Genomic DNA, 17,425 nt, shown 5'->3' with positions numbered 1-17,425 from the left:
AATGTGAATTCCTGGTGTTTTTCCATTATTCATTCAAACATAAGGTTTATTTTAATCTTTTTTTCTTATAATAAATGGGATGGAGTTAGATTTTGTTCTATTTATTATTTTTAAGTATCTTATGTTTAAATCATGAGGCTTTTCCCAAAAAACAAATAGCTGGAACACATTTTCAAATTTCATGGTTTTTTCAAGCATTTGCTATCTGTGATACCTTCTTTGAACTGAAGGTCCACTGTTTTTGTCCTATTCATTTTCTAATTTTTTAAAATGTATTACTTATTTTTGAGAGAGAGAGGGAGACAAAACGTGATCAGGGGAGGGACAGACAGAGAAAGGGACACAGACTCTGAAGCAAGCTCCAGGCTCTGAACTGTCAGCACAGAGCCTGACGTGGGGCTCGAACCCATGAACCGTGAGATCATGACCTGAGCCAAAGGCTAATGCTTAACAGACTGAGCCACCCAGGTGCCCCTTATCTTATTAATTTTCAATGTTGTAATTAATATTTGTTTTCTGTGAGCCATTTTCCTTTGCAAGAGAGTATGAACTTGATATCTGAAATTCTCAGGAGGATATGCTGAAGTGGCAATATTCAATCTTGTATACCTGCTCAGAGGTTTTTGCATTGCCATTATCCTCTGTGAGTAATTTCCCCAGTTTTACTAGTTATTTCTCATTGCATCTATTCAGGTTTCCACTCAAGGTAAAACACATTATATTAAGTGGTAATAATTTTTTTCTGGCTTTTGGGGAAAGGAGAAGTATTTCCATGATTTACGGTTATTTTTATATGTATTTTCACTCTCCCAGCTGCTATTATATCGTTGCTGCTTTGGTGGTTTGGTCAACCTCATGTTTGTTCTGAGATTTGTAGGGACTCTTATTGCCTACTTTTTAAAAGATGTAATGAGTATTTTTCTTCCTGTCATGTAGATTTGCTTGAGTTTAGGAGGAGTTTGGAGATAAACTTAAAAATACTCAAGTTCACTATATGTATAATTTTGACAAAATAAAGCAAAAATGAAAAGAGAATAAGGAAATTTAATTTAAAAATATCAATAACTATTGTGGCACCTTGGTGGCGCAGTCAGTTAAGTGGATGACTCTTGGTTTTGGCTCAGGTCATGATCTCACGGTCCATGAGCTCAAGCCCTACATTGGGCTCTGTGGAGACAGTGAGAAGGCTGCTTGGGATTCTCTCTCTCTCCCTGTCTGTCTGCCCCTCCCTGCACTCTCTCTCTCTCTCTAAAAATAAATAAACTTAAAAATATCAATAACCATAGTAAGAAATACTTTTACGCAGGAATAAATTGAAAAAGGAGAATGTAATATATTTATGGGAAAAACATAAAACTACTTACAGAAATAAATAAAAGAATGTTAAATGAGGGAAGACACAGATTGTGTTTGTGGGTGGCTAACCTCAGCATTGTAAAGATGCCAGTTCTGGCCGAGAAAATCTATTCCATTCATTCTATTTCACAGAATTTGATTAAACTCTTCCTGAATGTATACAAAACTGAAAAAGCCAAGATAAGCTAAAACATTGATAAAGAAGAAAAATAGAAGGAAGATTTTGAATACTTACTATACTGATGGTTTTTGTATAATTATAAAAATATATGGGGCGCCTGGGTGGCTCAGTTGGTTGAGCATCCGACTTCGGCTCAGGTCATGATCTCGCGGTCCGTGGGTTCGAGCCCCGCATCGGGCTCTGTGCTGGCAGCTCAGAGCCTGGAGCCTGTTTCAGATTCTGTGTCTCCCTCTCTCTCTGACCCTCCCCCATTCATGCTCTGTCTCTCTCTGTCTCAAAAATAAATAAACGTTAAAAAAAAATATATATATATACTATACATTTGTTAATAATACACAAAAGAAAATTTATGTATACTTACATGGTAAGTTTATTCAAGCAAGGGTAGAATTATCGCATAAATAAAATAATTTTTCTTTCAGTGAAGTAAAGGTGAGAAATAAAATTGTAAATATATTCAAGAGCCTTCAACTTCTTTTGTAATATTTTAGTTCTTTAACAAATATTAGGTCTATATAGGGCAAATGTCTATTAATTAAATCCAAGTGATTATTCCTAATGTGTTAGTTATATTTTCTCCTTCTCCTTCCCTTTCTTTTCCTTCTTCTTCTTCCCTCTTTCTCTTTCTCTGACCGCCCCCCCCCCCTTTTTCTTGTGAAGCAGGAAATGTGATTTTTTTTTTCTTTTTTGGTCAAATATATCTTATTTCCCCCCTCCATCGGTCAATAGGGAATGGTCCTGATTTTAGAAGAAAAATAAAATGTTTATATTGTTCTATTTCCCTCCTCTAACTTCTTTTTTTTTTTTTCGTTTGGTTGGTAGTATGGATGGAACCTATGAAGAAAATTTATGAGGAGAAAATAGCTGTTAGCACCAAACTGATAGAGTCCATTAAGTGTCCTTACCATATGCATTGTGTATAATTTTGCAGGGTTCAAGATTTAATTTAGTTTTAAAGTTTTTTAAAAAAAAGTATCACTGTGAATTCTGGACCACCAGGCACCAAAATCCATGATGAATAACCACTCTGGGATTACATTTTAACCACTGTAAAGCTATTTATTCTTAAAAAGAGGCAGAAGATGAAATATTGTCTAATCAGATGGTGTAAACATTTTTTATACAGAGAAAAACTTGCTGGGGATTTCTGTAACTATCGTTAGGAATTGTGTTTGAGGCAGAGTAATGGCAATACAAATAACATGGTGGGGAAGGAATAACTGATACGCAACTGGACTAACTGAAAAGGTTATCACTGAAGCAGAACTTAGTATTTGGTTACACTCGGATGAAATGGACATTTCCCAGTAGTGGGTGAGGTTAGTCTGTTGCCAATGAAATTTAATAAAATGGATTGGCTAGAAATAATGTCATTTTATACATTATCTTTTAGATCATCTGAAAGATGCTTAAAACTGAGATAACGTAAACCATGACAGTTGATCCAATTTCTCATACAGCATGTTAGAAAATCTATGGAGACAAAAATGAAAAAGCAGCATGTTAAGTGCTTTTAGTGACTCAAATTTTGGTCCTGTCGCTGTAGGAGAACTCCATGTGGCATCTTGGCAAACTTGCATGTATTCATATGGGGTACACAGGCAGAAATTTGAGCCCCAGCTAATCTGAGTCCTGACAGGATGCTTTATGATGCTACCAGAACACAAGAAGATAAGAAGGAATGTGGAGAGCATCCACAAGGCATCCCACTCAGGCCTTTCACCCATATTCCCTTGGAGGTTAACATGAGACAGTTTCTTATCACCTCCTGGGTTCTGATGAGATACTAGACTTCCAGAACTCCACACTCCGAATGAAACTTCAAAACATAAAGCTGCTTTGCCTCTGTTGAGAATGAGCCCTTCAGCAACAGGATGTCTCACGCCCATTCAGCTCATTTGGTTTCAGTGCCATTCTTTCTGGTGCTGGTACAAAGATTGTGGGGAGCTGGTTCCTTTAGCTAATCATTTTTTTCTCTATGTAAGGAATAAAGTCTCTGAATCTGAAAGTGACTCATTGTATCTTTATTGGTAAAATCAGTCAGGGATTGGTCTGGCCTTGTTTTGTGTGCCCTTGACAGAGTCAAATTAAGAAATTCATTTTGCAACATTGAAAGAGGACAACGGGTTATCTTCCCAGCATTGAATCAATCAAGTTGGTTAGTCTTGTTTCATAGATCCTTATTTTGTATCCCTTGTAACCAATCCCCTGCCTACCACACACACACAAACACACACACACACACACACACACACACACACAAACACATATGCACACATGCAGACTTGCGCATTGTATCTATAAGTCAGTCCCTGAAGGTTCCCTGACATCTGGGCGCTTATCCTCCCATTTAAGAGCATTATTTTGTCCAGAAATGCAATGTCGCTATTCCTGGGAATTGAAATAGTGTCGTTCAAATGCAATTCTTGCAACTACGTCTCAATATGTATGTTAAATAGCTCTGAATATGACTACTCAACTGTAAGAAGCACCTGAAGTCACCTGTTAGATTACATGATATCTAGCTGAATTAAATTAAATTAATTTAATTTCTGTTGTTTTCACTGCTGTATTCTCATGCACAGAATAGTATTAGGTACAGTATAGGTGCTCAATTATAATCTTTGATTGACTAAAAGAAACAGAATAGTATGACATAGCATAGCACACAAGGAGAATTTAAGCCAGGGCATGATGAAAACTTGATAGAAAGCTGCTGTCCTGTTTTCAGTCTTATGAATTAAAGTGAAAAAGAATGATACTATCAAAAGGAGTTTATATGGCATCTTCAATGCCTTGGAGTACTGTACTGGATAAGGAACAGAATGTGTATCTGAAAGGAAGTTAAATGTTCAAAGTTTATCTAATACCTTTATAAAGAAAAAAAAAGAACTAGTATCAAAACTTGTCTATGGGTAGGGAAACTAAAAAAACGACAGATAGAAATGGTAGGAAAGCCAACTTCTATGTTATTTAACATTTTCTGTGAGTATATATTACCCGTTAAGTTTATAAAGTGTCAAGTATGTTTATAAATAATTTGACCATCAGATGACAGGGCTGAATGAAATAAATTTTAGCTGAGAAATGAGTATGACATTTTATTGAAAAATAGAAGTTATAGGAGACAGTAAGCTCAGTTTGTGCAGATCATTAAAAAAGACCACTAAAACCAGCAAATAAGATAATCGAAGTCAGTGTTGGTTTGCATCCTGAGGAATTCCCCAGGTGAAATTTGAAACTAGCCTCCATCCATGGAGGCAGGGCTACGACCACACTCCAGACTGGGAAGTGGCAAGTTGAATACACACAGGAATTTACATATTAGGCTTGTCTTCAATGGATGTAAGACAAGAAGATCTTTGCATCCACAGTCACATTTTAAAAGTTTATATAGAGTCTTAGTGGGGTTCAGTCACCTGTACAGTCCAAATGGTCCTAACACCACCTTCTGCTCTCAAGACTACATTTTTGAAACAGATGCTAGGGGGGAAACAGTGGTGTGAATGTTTATTCCAAGAGCAGGGAAGTGGGTAAAGAGTCTCTGATGGCCTGAGTCCAGCTTGTGGGTCAACCAGCAGTCACCTCCTGTCAATGACCTCTTCTAACACTCAGATCAAAAGATCGGAGCCAATTTTAACATACCTAGAGTGTTTTTATCAGCAAAAATTGCTATTTTCCACTTCTGGAAATGTTCATGTACTGGGTGACAGGTTTCAAAGTTATATATTCAAAAGTTAATTGAAAGGATTCATAACCAGTGATAAAAACAAAAAAGTAGATAAATCTTAAAGAAAAATGATATATAAAAAGTTTATAAAACTTTGAAAACTCTTATATATGATTTCAAGAATTTTAAAAATGTGAATCCTCATTTGTTAAGTTTGATAGCAGTTCATAAGAGGATATAAGTGCGAGGGGAGCTTATTGAGTAAATTACTTGCCTACAAAAAGTCCTGGAGATATTTATAAAGGGAAGAAATTAAACATCAAGAATTAAATGTGTCTTTAAATTTCAGCTTACCAACGTTGTGTGTACATACAACTGATTATAATTTCAATTTTAATCCTTGTGTTTTTTTCATGTTTTGACAAATCCGAATTTAGTTCATTCAGAGTATACTAATGTTGCACAATGCTGCACATATTATTCACATTTGTTATAGATTTCCTTGATAGAACTATTTATTTCTTTACAGATGTGAATTAGAGCTTTTGTTTTGTTTTGTTTTGTTTGTGCCATTACTTTTAACCATTCAGCCTCACGGTGTCTTGTATTTTTCTTCTTGAACCAGGCAGTTATTTCTCTAAAGATAAAAGAAACATTTTTTTTTTCTTTTCCTTTGTTTGGAAATTAGGTCATCTTGACATTTGGCAGCCTGCTTAAATTACATTGATAGTACTTCAAGGAACAAGTGCCATTAAATTTTAGTATCCTCAACAAAGTTGCTTTGCATGTTGAGTTCCAACTCAAGGAGGAGAAAGGGACACATTGTCTTGATTGGATGAGTCTAAGAGAGACCTCTGCTGGCTACATTTGAATAGCTACTCTGGGAAATTTTTTATCAGAATCACTAGTACTTTTTAACTACAATTTGGACAGAAAAAAAAAAATATATGGCAAAAATATCTGATAGTATTTCTAGAATATAACTCATTCAAATAATTTTGATACTTCAATTATCAACAAATTCACAAAAACACAAGTCTGCACATGCACTATAGAAAAATGCTTTAGTGGTACTCATTGACAATGTCTGTCTTTCTTTTAAATAACAACAATTGGTGGGGAGGGGTTCCTGGCTGGCTCAGTTGGTTGAGCAACTGAGTCTTGATTTCGGCTCAGGTCATGATCCCAGGGTTGTTGGATCGAGCCCCACATCGAGCTCTACAGTGAGTGTAGAGCCTGCTTAAGATTCTCTCTCTCTTTCCCTCTGCTCCCTTAACTTGCTTGTGCTCTGTGTCTCTAAAATGAAAAATAAAAAAATAATAACAGACAGTAGTAATATACAATATAATCATAAAGTAATAGCAAGATCTGATTGCTTATATAGTATATTATTTAGCTGGAGAAAAATTATTTTTTACAAGTCAAAAATGAAAAAAATAATGCTGAATAACAAAACATTTTAGAAAATATTATTTTATATACTATTTATATATTTTCATTATATAATACATTAATAATAGTTATATTATTAATAATTATATATTTATAAAATATACATATATTATTGTTTTCTATTAGTATATTTTATTATTATATAACTTATTAATAATAGTTATATTATTAATAATTATATATTTATAAAATATACGTATATTATTGTTTTCTATTAGTATATTGTATATATTATATAATTTATATTGTATTTCATATTATAGTATTTTTATACAATGTATCATACAATTATATAATTAATAATATATAATTTATATAATATAAAAATATATAATTTAATATATAATTTATATTTTTTATAAACTACTATCTTTTGGATATTAGTTTTTAAAATTTTAAAACTGTCACATTTTTATATACACTGTCTTAAGATCTCTTCTCTTTCACCATTCAACTTTGTTCATATATTTATTCATATAAACGTACCAAAATGCTGATAATTATTATTATGCCTTTTTTTGCTCTAACCATCATTTCCAAAGATACCAAGAAATGGGTATAATTTCATAATTACGTCTTTGTGACACCTACTTCTTTATACATACATTCTTATGAAAAATCCATATAGACAGAATACTTAATCTCAGAGAATCGAATAAAGAGTTAAAGTAATTGAATAAAAAAAGCAATGTCTCATCTCTGGAATTGAAAGTCTGAAAAGGATTTAGCCACATGAAAAGCCTTTCTCTTTTAATATGAGTTCTGTAAAAACAGCCAGTGATTATAGTTTTAGAAGTTGCTTATTCCTTGACCAGCTGTGTAAAAGATAAAAGACAGACTGAATCTCTTCCAACAATTTTTTTTGTTTCATATGCGGCTTATCTGGGCATGCCATCTAAGTCTTTCTTCCACAGGCACTGTTGCTTCTTTGCTTTTTCTTTTTTGAAAAAAAAATTAACCTTTACTTATTTTTTTGAGACAGAGAGAGACAGAGCATGAGCGGGGGAGGGTTAGAGAGAGAGGGAGACACAGAATCCGAAGCAGGCTCCAGGCTCTGAGCTGTCGGCACAGAGCCCGACTGGGGGCTGGAACTCACAGACAGTGAGATCATGATCTGAGCCAAAGTTAGACACTCAACTGACTGAGACACCCAGGTGCCCTATCTTCATTGCTTTTTCTATCTTTTCCCTCTGGAGATGAGTTGCTCATCAGTGACTTATTTTGTTTTAAAGAATTGTGTCAGTTTGGGGTGTGAGAGTAAAAAGGATTAAAGACATCTTCCTGTAACCTCAGCTACTTTCTTGAATGAACAGCAGCTTAAGTCATACTGATACTTCAGGGCTGATGCGGGAAACATCAGTTCTTGGCATCTCAAAGCCTTTGATTCCTTTTATTCTCTTACTTTTTTGGTAACAAAAATAATTCTTTGCATTTGTATAGACTATAACATAGAACATAATTTTGTGTTACAAAAAAAAGTTATTCTAGTAATCCTACTCGAGTAGTAACCAATTATTTTCATTTCCCAATGAGAAAATTGAGATTTAGAGAAGGTAAATGATTTTCCTAGGGGCATGTGTTTACTTAGTTTTTTGTTTATTTTTGTTTATGATATTGCCCAGGCAGGCCATCTACATATATTTTTTTAACATTTCTTTTGGAAGATGTTCTCTATTTATTAAAGAATAAATATGTCAGATTAAATTTAGGAACAGTGTTAAATTTCGGGGCACCTGGGTGGCTCATTCGGTTAAGTGTCTGACTTGATTTTGGCTCAGGTCATGATCTCAAGGTTCATAAGATTGAGTCCCACGTTGGGCTCTCTGCTGATAGTAAACAGCCTGCTTGGGATTCTCTCTCTCCACTTTCTGCCCTTCCCTACCCTCTCAAAATAAATAAATAAACGTTAAAAAAAGATAGCAGTGTTAAATTTCAATAATCATTCCATATCTCCAACTCAGTTGTTCTCCAATATCCGTTACTGGCATCTGTTCTTTCATCCTCTTGGATACTAATCTCAAATCCATTGTTTTTCTTTTTTTTTTTTTTTTTTTAATTTTTTTTTAACGTTTATTTATTTTTGAGACAGGGAGAGACAGCATGAACGGGGGAGGGTCAGAGAGAGAGGGAGACACAGAATCTGAAACAGGCTCCAGGCTCTGAGCTGTCAGCACAGAGCCTGATGGGGGGCTCGAACTCACGGACCGCGAGATCATGACCTGAGCCGAAGTCGGACGCTCAACTGACTGAGCCACCCAGGCGCCCCTCGAATCCATTGTTATTGTACAACCATGAAGATATCATGTTAGGTATTCTCAGTATATCTTTTTACATATTTATATGTGTGATAAAATAGTGCTATAGAAATACATTTATACATTGTGAGACATATTCTCAAAATTTCAATTAATTAAATAAACATACAAAATACACACCTAAATGATTATTGTGCTCATTCCAATTGTCTCTAAATGTATAATTTGACCTAGATACAAATTATTTATTTAGTTATAGGTGAGACAGGGCAAAATAATTGATAATATATGAAGATGATAAAATGAACAAAATGCACCTAATCATTGCCATGTACACAGACAAAGTATAGAACTATATGAGTATACCCTTTTCAGCAACCCAACATTCTATCCTTTCACTATCTTAGTCTTATATACTGACCCTTCCTGTACATCAATACTTTCCATGTTTCCATCTGTTTCTTTTAGCATCTACAGACTACCCCACCCCAATTCCACCCCCTTTTCTTGTAAATACACTATTTAATTAATACCCACAAGTCTTGTTCTTTCTATTCTCACTACTCTTGTACTGCTTGCCCTTATTGCTGGCTCAATTTGGCCACACCTTTCTCTGAGTTTAATCTTAGCTAAAACTGGAGGGCATATTAGAGAGAAATATTCAATTTGTGATGTTGTGTTTGTATGGTCTAACATTCAGCTGAAACTTCAGCACTTTTTAGCATTTATTCTTTTTGATGTATCTGATATTTTACATTTCTGTAGTTGTTATCTCAAAGATTCACCACTTTCTTAAATCTTCTCTCTCCTTCACTCTAACTCATTCCTCTGTTGAAAATCTTACCTGCTACTTCACAGGAAAAATGGAGGTCATTATATATTACCTTTAATTTAACCCATCTATTTAGCAAATATTTATTGTGTTCCTTTCTGTTTTGGATAAACAACAATGGAAAAGTGTTGTTGTGAGCCCTTAAAATTAATGAGGAAAATTGATATGGCAGACTCCTAGCTGTCCTCACTATCTCCCTTTTCCATTATAATTGAGTTTAACTGGTGCATGGCCATTTAATGGTGTTTAGGGACACAGGGTGCCATAACTGGTGTTTTAAATTTTATTTCATGTTTATTTTCAGACATTTTATATAATTGATCTGTATTTGTTGTATAATTCTTACGTCTCTGAGAAACAGAAATTAGTGACTAATGTGTAAAGTTCAATATGCTAAGTGCTGCACGTGGTTTATGTTGTTTGATCCTGATTGCATACTTCTGAGAGTTTGGTGATCAATTAGGTAGACACATCTGAGTAAATACTAGTGAAAAACTGAGGTTTACAAGGGATAAATATGTAGCTCAAGGTCAAACATCCAGTGATGATAAGGACCTATGTTATAAATATGAGAGAATCTGGCCAAGAGACACATATAATTAATCTTACAATAGTTAATAATTTCTAAGTATCATAGAATTTCTAAGAAATAAACTTATCCTTGACTACATCTACTAAAAGCTTAATTCTAACACTTTCATGTCTTACAAAGGCACTTAAAATTTAGAGCATAAATTTGATGTGTCCTAAAAGGCTCAACAAGATATGGTCACTATTTACTCCAACCAACCTCATATTGAATCCCCATCTCCTAGACTCTGAAACCCCAGCCACATTGGTTCTTTGTTCTGTTTGTTCAGTGAATACAACATGATCTCTTCTATGACAAGTTTTTTTGCATGTGATGTCCTTTCTATCTATGAAGATTTTTACAACCTTGGGTCCTTATCCTACTTTTTTTATTGTATACCATTAAATATATTGACATGATTATAAGATAAAATATTTTAATGAGGGGCTCCTGGGTGACTCAATTGATTAAGGGTCCGACTCTTGATTTTGGCTCAGGTGATGATGTCACAGTCATGAGATCAAGGTCTACATGGGATCCGTGCTGAGCATGGAACTTGCTTGGGATTCTCTCTCTCTCTTCCTGTCTCTTTGCCCATCCCCTGTTTGTGCTGTCTCTCTTTCTCAAAATAAATAAATAAGCATTTTTTAAAAATAAACTTTTTTATTTTAAGATAATTATATATTCCCATGCAGTTCTCAGAGATAATAAATACAGAAATATTTTGTCAACTTTTCACCTATTTTTCCAATGATAACATTTTACATAATTACAGTATACTATCACAACCAGGAAATCAGCATTTATACAATCGACCAACATTGCTCAGTTTTCATTGGTTTTATATGTACTTATTTGTATGTGTATATTTATTTTCTTAATGTTTGTTTTGTTTATTTGTTTAGAGAGTGGGGAAGGGACAGAGAGAGAGGGAGAGAGAGAATCCCAAGCAGGCTCCATGCTTTCAATGCAGAGCCAGACCTGGAGCCCCTCCCACGAACTGGTAGATCATGACCTGAACTGAAATCCAGAGTCAGACCCTTAACCGACTGAGCCCCCCAAGTGCCCCATATCTGTGTCTATTTCTACACAATCTTATCATGTATAGAATCACATGACTATAGTCATAGACCATAGCCAATATACAGAACAATTCCATCACAAGGATCGCTTATTATACCCTTCTGTGGCCACAGTTACCTCTCTTCCTCCTTCCTTTATAATTTCTGACAACCACTAACTATTCTCCGTTTTTAAAATATTATCATTTGAAGGATATTACATAAGTTGAATGTGTGCAAGCTTTAAATTTTTTCCTTCATTGTTTTTTGATAATAAACTTTTTAATTTTTTAGGATACTTGAGATTTACAGGGGAGTTATGAAGATTGTTCAGAGGGTCCTGATGTGCCTGCACCCAGTTTCCCCTATTATTAACACCTTACACCTTACAATATAGCACAATCATTACAATTAATGAAATAATATTGATACATTATCATTAAAGTAGAAGCTCTTCCATATTTCCTCAGTATTTACGTAAATATCATCCACTTTTCTGTTCCAGGATTCTATCCAGAATACCACATTACATTTAGTTGCCAATTTTCCTTAATATCCTCTCGGCTGTGACAGTTTCTCAGAATTTTTTTTTGATAACCTTGGCAGTTTTGAGGAGTACTGTTCAGGTATTTTGAAGAAAGTCCCTCAGTTGTATTTGTCTGATTTTTTTTTAATGTGTATTTATTTTTGAGAGAGAAAGAGACACAGAGCACGAGTGGGGTGGGGCAGAGAGAGAGGGAGACACAGAATCAGAGGCAGGCTCCAGGCTCTGAGCTGTCAGCCCAGAGCCCGATGCGGGACTCAACCCCACGAGCTGTGAGATCATGACCTGAGCATAAGTCAGATGCTCAACTGACTGAGCCACCCAGGCGCCCCTGATGTTTTCTGGGTTTTGTTTTGTTTTGTTTTATTCTCATGATCAGACTGGATTTATGAGTTCTGGTGGGAAGATCACAAAGGTAAAGTACCATTTTCATCACATCTTGTCAGGGGTTCATGCTATCAATATGACTTATCACTGCTGATATTAACCTTAATCATTTGAGATAGTATTTGTCAGGTTTCCTCACTGAAAAGCTGTTTTTTTTTCTTTTTTTCCCCCACTTTCCAAACAGTATTCTTGGGAAGTCACTGTGTGTAGTCCACCCTTAAGAAGTGAGAAATATGCTCCACCTCCTTGATGAGAAAGTGTGTTATAAATTATACAGGCTTTTTCTTTGGAGATTTGTCTCTTCTTCCCCCTTTATTTTTTCATTTTCTTATTTACGATAAACTCATGGGTACTTGTTTCATGCTTTATATTCCAACAATGTTTGATTTTGTTTAAATTGTTTCAGCTTGGGTCATTGGGACCTCCTTTGGTTGGCTCTTGTGTCTTTTTCATATACCCCCATTATTGTGTGTGTGTATTTTCTTCCTTATTCTTGTTGATTCCTTATTTGCTGGCAATACAAGATATTCCAGACTCATCTTTTATACTTACTTCATCAGTCGTAGAATTGGCCATTTATTTAAAGAGCCCTGCTTCCTCTTATTGGAGAATGGTATTAGGAACTAAAATCTAGATGCTAGGTTTACTCAGTATGTATGTAGATTTCAATAGTGTGTTCTGTTTTATTAGTATGGAGTATCACATTAGTGTAGGCGTATCATAGTTTGCTTAATTATTCACCTGTTAAAGGACATCTGGGCTATTTCCAGTTTGGGGCTGTTAATAAAGCTGCTAGGAGAATTCATATTCTATAAACTAAATTCCCAAGAGTGCAATTTCTGGATCATATGGTTAGTGAATAGTTTTATAAGAATCTGGCTAAATGTTCTCTGGTGTGGCTGTATCATTTTACAATCCGTTCCCACCAGCAATTTATGAGTGATTCAGTTTCTTACATCATTGCCAGCATTTGATATTATTTTCTACACCATTTTGATGTGTGGAGATATTTTATTTTGGTTTTACAATAATATTTTACTTACATACTACTGAGAAATAAGGACAGATGGAAGGAAGAGCACTACAGCGAGTCTGCAACGTTAAAACCTAACAAAAACGCACCACAAAATCAGTAATTGGCAGTTAAGATCTCTTCCTTATCCATATCTTAGGTAAAAGGCCATTTTCTCACCGAAGCTTTGCCTGATCCTGCAAGCTGGCTGAGGTCACCCACTCTAGGAGTAGTAGTTACGTGTTTATTTTCTCCATACTACCAATAACGCCGTGTAACTTTATCCCAGTGTATTTAATTGTTGTTTCCTTTTTCCTGTCTAAACTGGAAGCTTCACAAAGGCAGAGACTATTTCCTTTACCACACTACCTCCAATACCCATGCCAGGTTCTGGTGTATAGGTGTTTAAAACTATTGTTGAATTAATACATAGACATGTTCTTCACTAAGTAGTGCATGTTCTCAACCAAGTAATTTAATGTCCTTCACATTGCATTTACTTATTTACACAACAGAAAATTGATTTACATCAATTCTAAGACTCTAGACTTCCAGTTACAGAAAAAAACGGGTGATAAACGACAAAGAGAGAAAGAGATGATTTTTATTTTCAAACTCAATACTACTAAAAAAAAGAAATACCATTTAAAGTTATCAGTTGAGGATACTATCTTCATATATTTCCAAAAACAAGGCTAAACGATTTTTTCTTTTGCAAAAATTACCTCAATCCCCATCCTCAACCTGGTTGAATATGCTGAGACACCTTTGACTAAGTTGGTCCGTCTTCTCAGGAGCCTTCAGTCTCTAATTATCTTGTGGAAGGAGGCTGGAGTTCCTGCTGTTTTTATATCAGTCTTCAAGTTAAGATGATACTAGAACACAAAAAATAAAAAAAAATCCTTGTACCCAATAAATATTTGGTTTATAGAAACTTCCAATAAGGAAAAATTTGTCAAAACAGAGTGGTTTTGAATTTTGTTAGTTATGGATCTATAGTTATAAGATATTTCACAACTGCTCTTAAATACTGATGTCAATACAAATTAATTTCAGTATATTTATTGAAAACAGTTTCATGACACAAATATATTGCCAAACTTATGACTAGTGGAATAAAAATTAAATTATGTGCCATGGCTCAGGATAGCCAATGCATTAAAATCTGATGTGCTTGACATGTACCCAATAAAATAGAATGTAATAAATCATACTCAATATAAAGTATTAATAATAAATGACACATATGTGTTTTTTTATAGGAAAGTAAACTAAAATCATAGTAAAAGGGCATGGGTCATAATGAAAGTATTTCAAATTAAATATAGAATATTCTTCAGACAATTTGTAATGTGTTCCAGCAATTTTAAATCATTTGCCTTATATAATTGCATATTTTTCAATAAACATTAATAGAGTATAACTTAATCTTAATATATAGAAATAACTTGAGGGATATGGCAATACTTACTAGTTTATATGATCAATGTAAATAGTTTAACTGGATAATTCAGGCCAAAGTGTTTCATATTTAAATACAAATTAATAAATAAATATGAATTTAAACAATACAAAAAAATTCTACTTATCCACAATCCATATGCCTGGCTGATCTTTATATGGCTACATTATGTCCAGTTAGATACAGCTTCTATGTCACAGCCTTAAATAAAGTTGCCCTCAAATCTCTTTATTTCCACTGACTGGGAAAATAATGGTTTACACCTCCGAAGGAAAATGTGAGGATTAAATAAGAGGTTGTATGTAAAAGAGTTAGAATAAAATCAATTATTATAAGTTATTGTACTATTATTATCCACATAATATTGTTTTTTTCCCCCTGTGAAACAGCACTAAATAAAGAATGTTATGTTGCAGCTTCAAGGAAAATGTAAATGAAATAAGGGCAAATTTCCTATGCATTACAAAATGTGTTCCCCAATTTGACTTTGAATCTCCTGATAGCCAAAACAAAATAAGAAAATGTGACTAGTTGCATAATTTTCTTTGTCCATGAGAAAATGATGTGGTAAGGAGAGACAAGGATTTTAAATACCTATATTTTAAAGTAATTTGGGTCATGGACTTTTATTAAAGGAATAGTAAGTCTGCATCTGCTTTTATTCCTCTATCAGTATAAGTTGAGCTAAAACTTCAAAGCTTAATGAACTGAAATCAGTTCTGTAGGAGTCTGTGACAATGTACAGGCAGTATAGTAGAGTAAGGAGAGTGACCTCGTTTTGAATCCAGGTTTTACCTCACTTGTGGATGCCCAAGCAAGTAACTTAACTCAAGCATATATAAAGCCTTGGATTACCTTGCAGACTGATAATTCAAATTCATTCAGTGTCCAAAAAAGTTCATAAAATGAAATGAAATTATTTGTATTCGTTACTTATACCAGTAGGTAGCCAAGTTCTCCGGAAGAGTAACCAAGATAGATTTATTTTTATAATGGCAAGGCAAGTTTCTTATGGCTGGAAGAATCTTCTGCAGACCTCTGTTCTCACAGGAAACTGAGGACTTAGAAAAATGCTTCATGGTTCCTTATTTTTATAGTTGTCTTGGTAATTTTTCAGTTACTTTTCCATTTAAGAAGATGTGTATCATTTGTCTTTGTCAGTTGACATCTTTCCATCAATCTTGCCATCGACCTCAAAGGTTGGTGTCAGAATATAGATTAGCACAAAGGCTTAGAATCTGAATATTAGTTTGATTTGAAATAATTAGGAACAACAGCAGCAACAAAACTTGGGAAAGAAAATGATACTAGATGGCTAAGATTGCACCCAGATTATTCTAAACAAAGAGTTTATAAATATTTACCAGTGATGAAAGATTGTTTCAAAAGAATATGACCATTATTTCCCGTGATTTGTGACAGAATTACATGCTGGATTAAAAATAAATTATCACCAAAATCATAAAGTTCTCATTTCTCCTTTTAGATTCTAGACTCTATTGACTTTAACCGAAGAAGTAGAGATGCCTGAAAGTTTCCAACAGATTGAAACTGAGAAGCACTAGACCAGAAATCTAGTAGGTAAGCAAAACAACAACTGAAATTGTGGATTCTCATATTTTTGTGCATAAATATTTGGGGTGTTAATGTTAAAAGTGTTGGTAGGTCAGAGGACCTCCTCAACCCCATCCTCTCTAAAATAGAAGTTTGGCATAAGTAAAAATATGCTAGAGTGAGAGGTTGTTTGTTTTCAACTCAAAGCACCACGCAGAGAGGAAAAGGAAGAAAATTTAAAGTATGGGAATTAGTATTAACTGTGTTCTTAAAAATTCTTTTGTTTTGTTTCATTTTTTGTGTCATAATAAGTGTTCCCTTTAATCCTCATCACCTATTTCACCCATCTCTCCCCACCATCCCTCTGGAACAATCAGTTTATTGCTTCTCTCTCTCTGTATATATATATACATATATACATATACATATACATATATATATGTATGTATGTATATACATATACATATACATATACATATACATATACATATGTATATGTATATGTATATGTATATGTATATGTATACATATATATACATATATATATATACATACATATATATATGTATACATATATATATATATACATACATACATATACATATGTATATGTATATGTATATGTATATGTATATGTATATATATGTTTTTGTCCTTTGCACATTTGTTTTATTTCTTAAATTCCACACATAAGTGAAATCATATGATATTTGTCTTTCTCTGACTAACTTCTTTCACTGAGAATTTTAATCTCTGACTCCATTCATATTGTTGCAAATGGTAAGATTTCATTCTTTTTTATGGCTGAATAATATTCCATTGTATTTATATCATCTCTTATTTATTTATTCATCTATTGATGGACACTTGCGCTTCTTCTATAGTATGGCTGTTGGAAATAATGTGCAATAAACATAGGGGAGCATATATTCCTTTGAATAAATGTCTTTGAATTTTGGGAGTAAATATCTACTGGTGCAATTATTGGATCATAGAGTAGTTCTATTCTTAATTTTTGAGGAACCTCCATACTATTTTCCAGAGTGGCTGCACCAGTTTTCATTCCCACCAACAGTGCACAAGGGTTC

The 17,425-nt window shown here is 34.0% G+C and overlaps 1 long non-coding RNA gene across 1 annotated transcript in view; it reads left to right on the top strand.

Moving 5' to 3' along the window:
• The window catches only part of LOC144616137 (uncharacterized), a 110,835-nt gene that overhangs the window by 22,143 nt on the left and 71,267 nt on the right, over positions 1-17,425 (top strand). The window contains exon 2 of the long non-coding RNA XR_013555141.2: positions 16,270-16,364. This is a non-coding gene — a long non-coding RNA (uncharacterized LOC144616137). The remainder of the gene's footprint in view (positions 1-16,269; positions 16,365-17,425) is intronic.

This window comes from Panthera onca, chromosome B1 (assembly GCF_046562875.1).
Source record: "Panthera onca isolate mPanOnc1 chromosome B1, mPanOnc1 haplotype 2, whole genome shotgun sequence".
Taxonomy (NCBI): domain Eukaryota; kingdom Metazoa; phylum Chordata; class Mammalia; order Carnivora; family Felidae; genus Panthera; species Panthera onca.
This window is presented reverse-complemented; position numbering and strand designations above follow the sequence as displayed.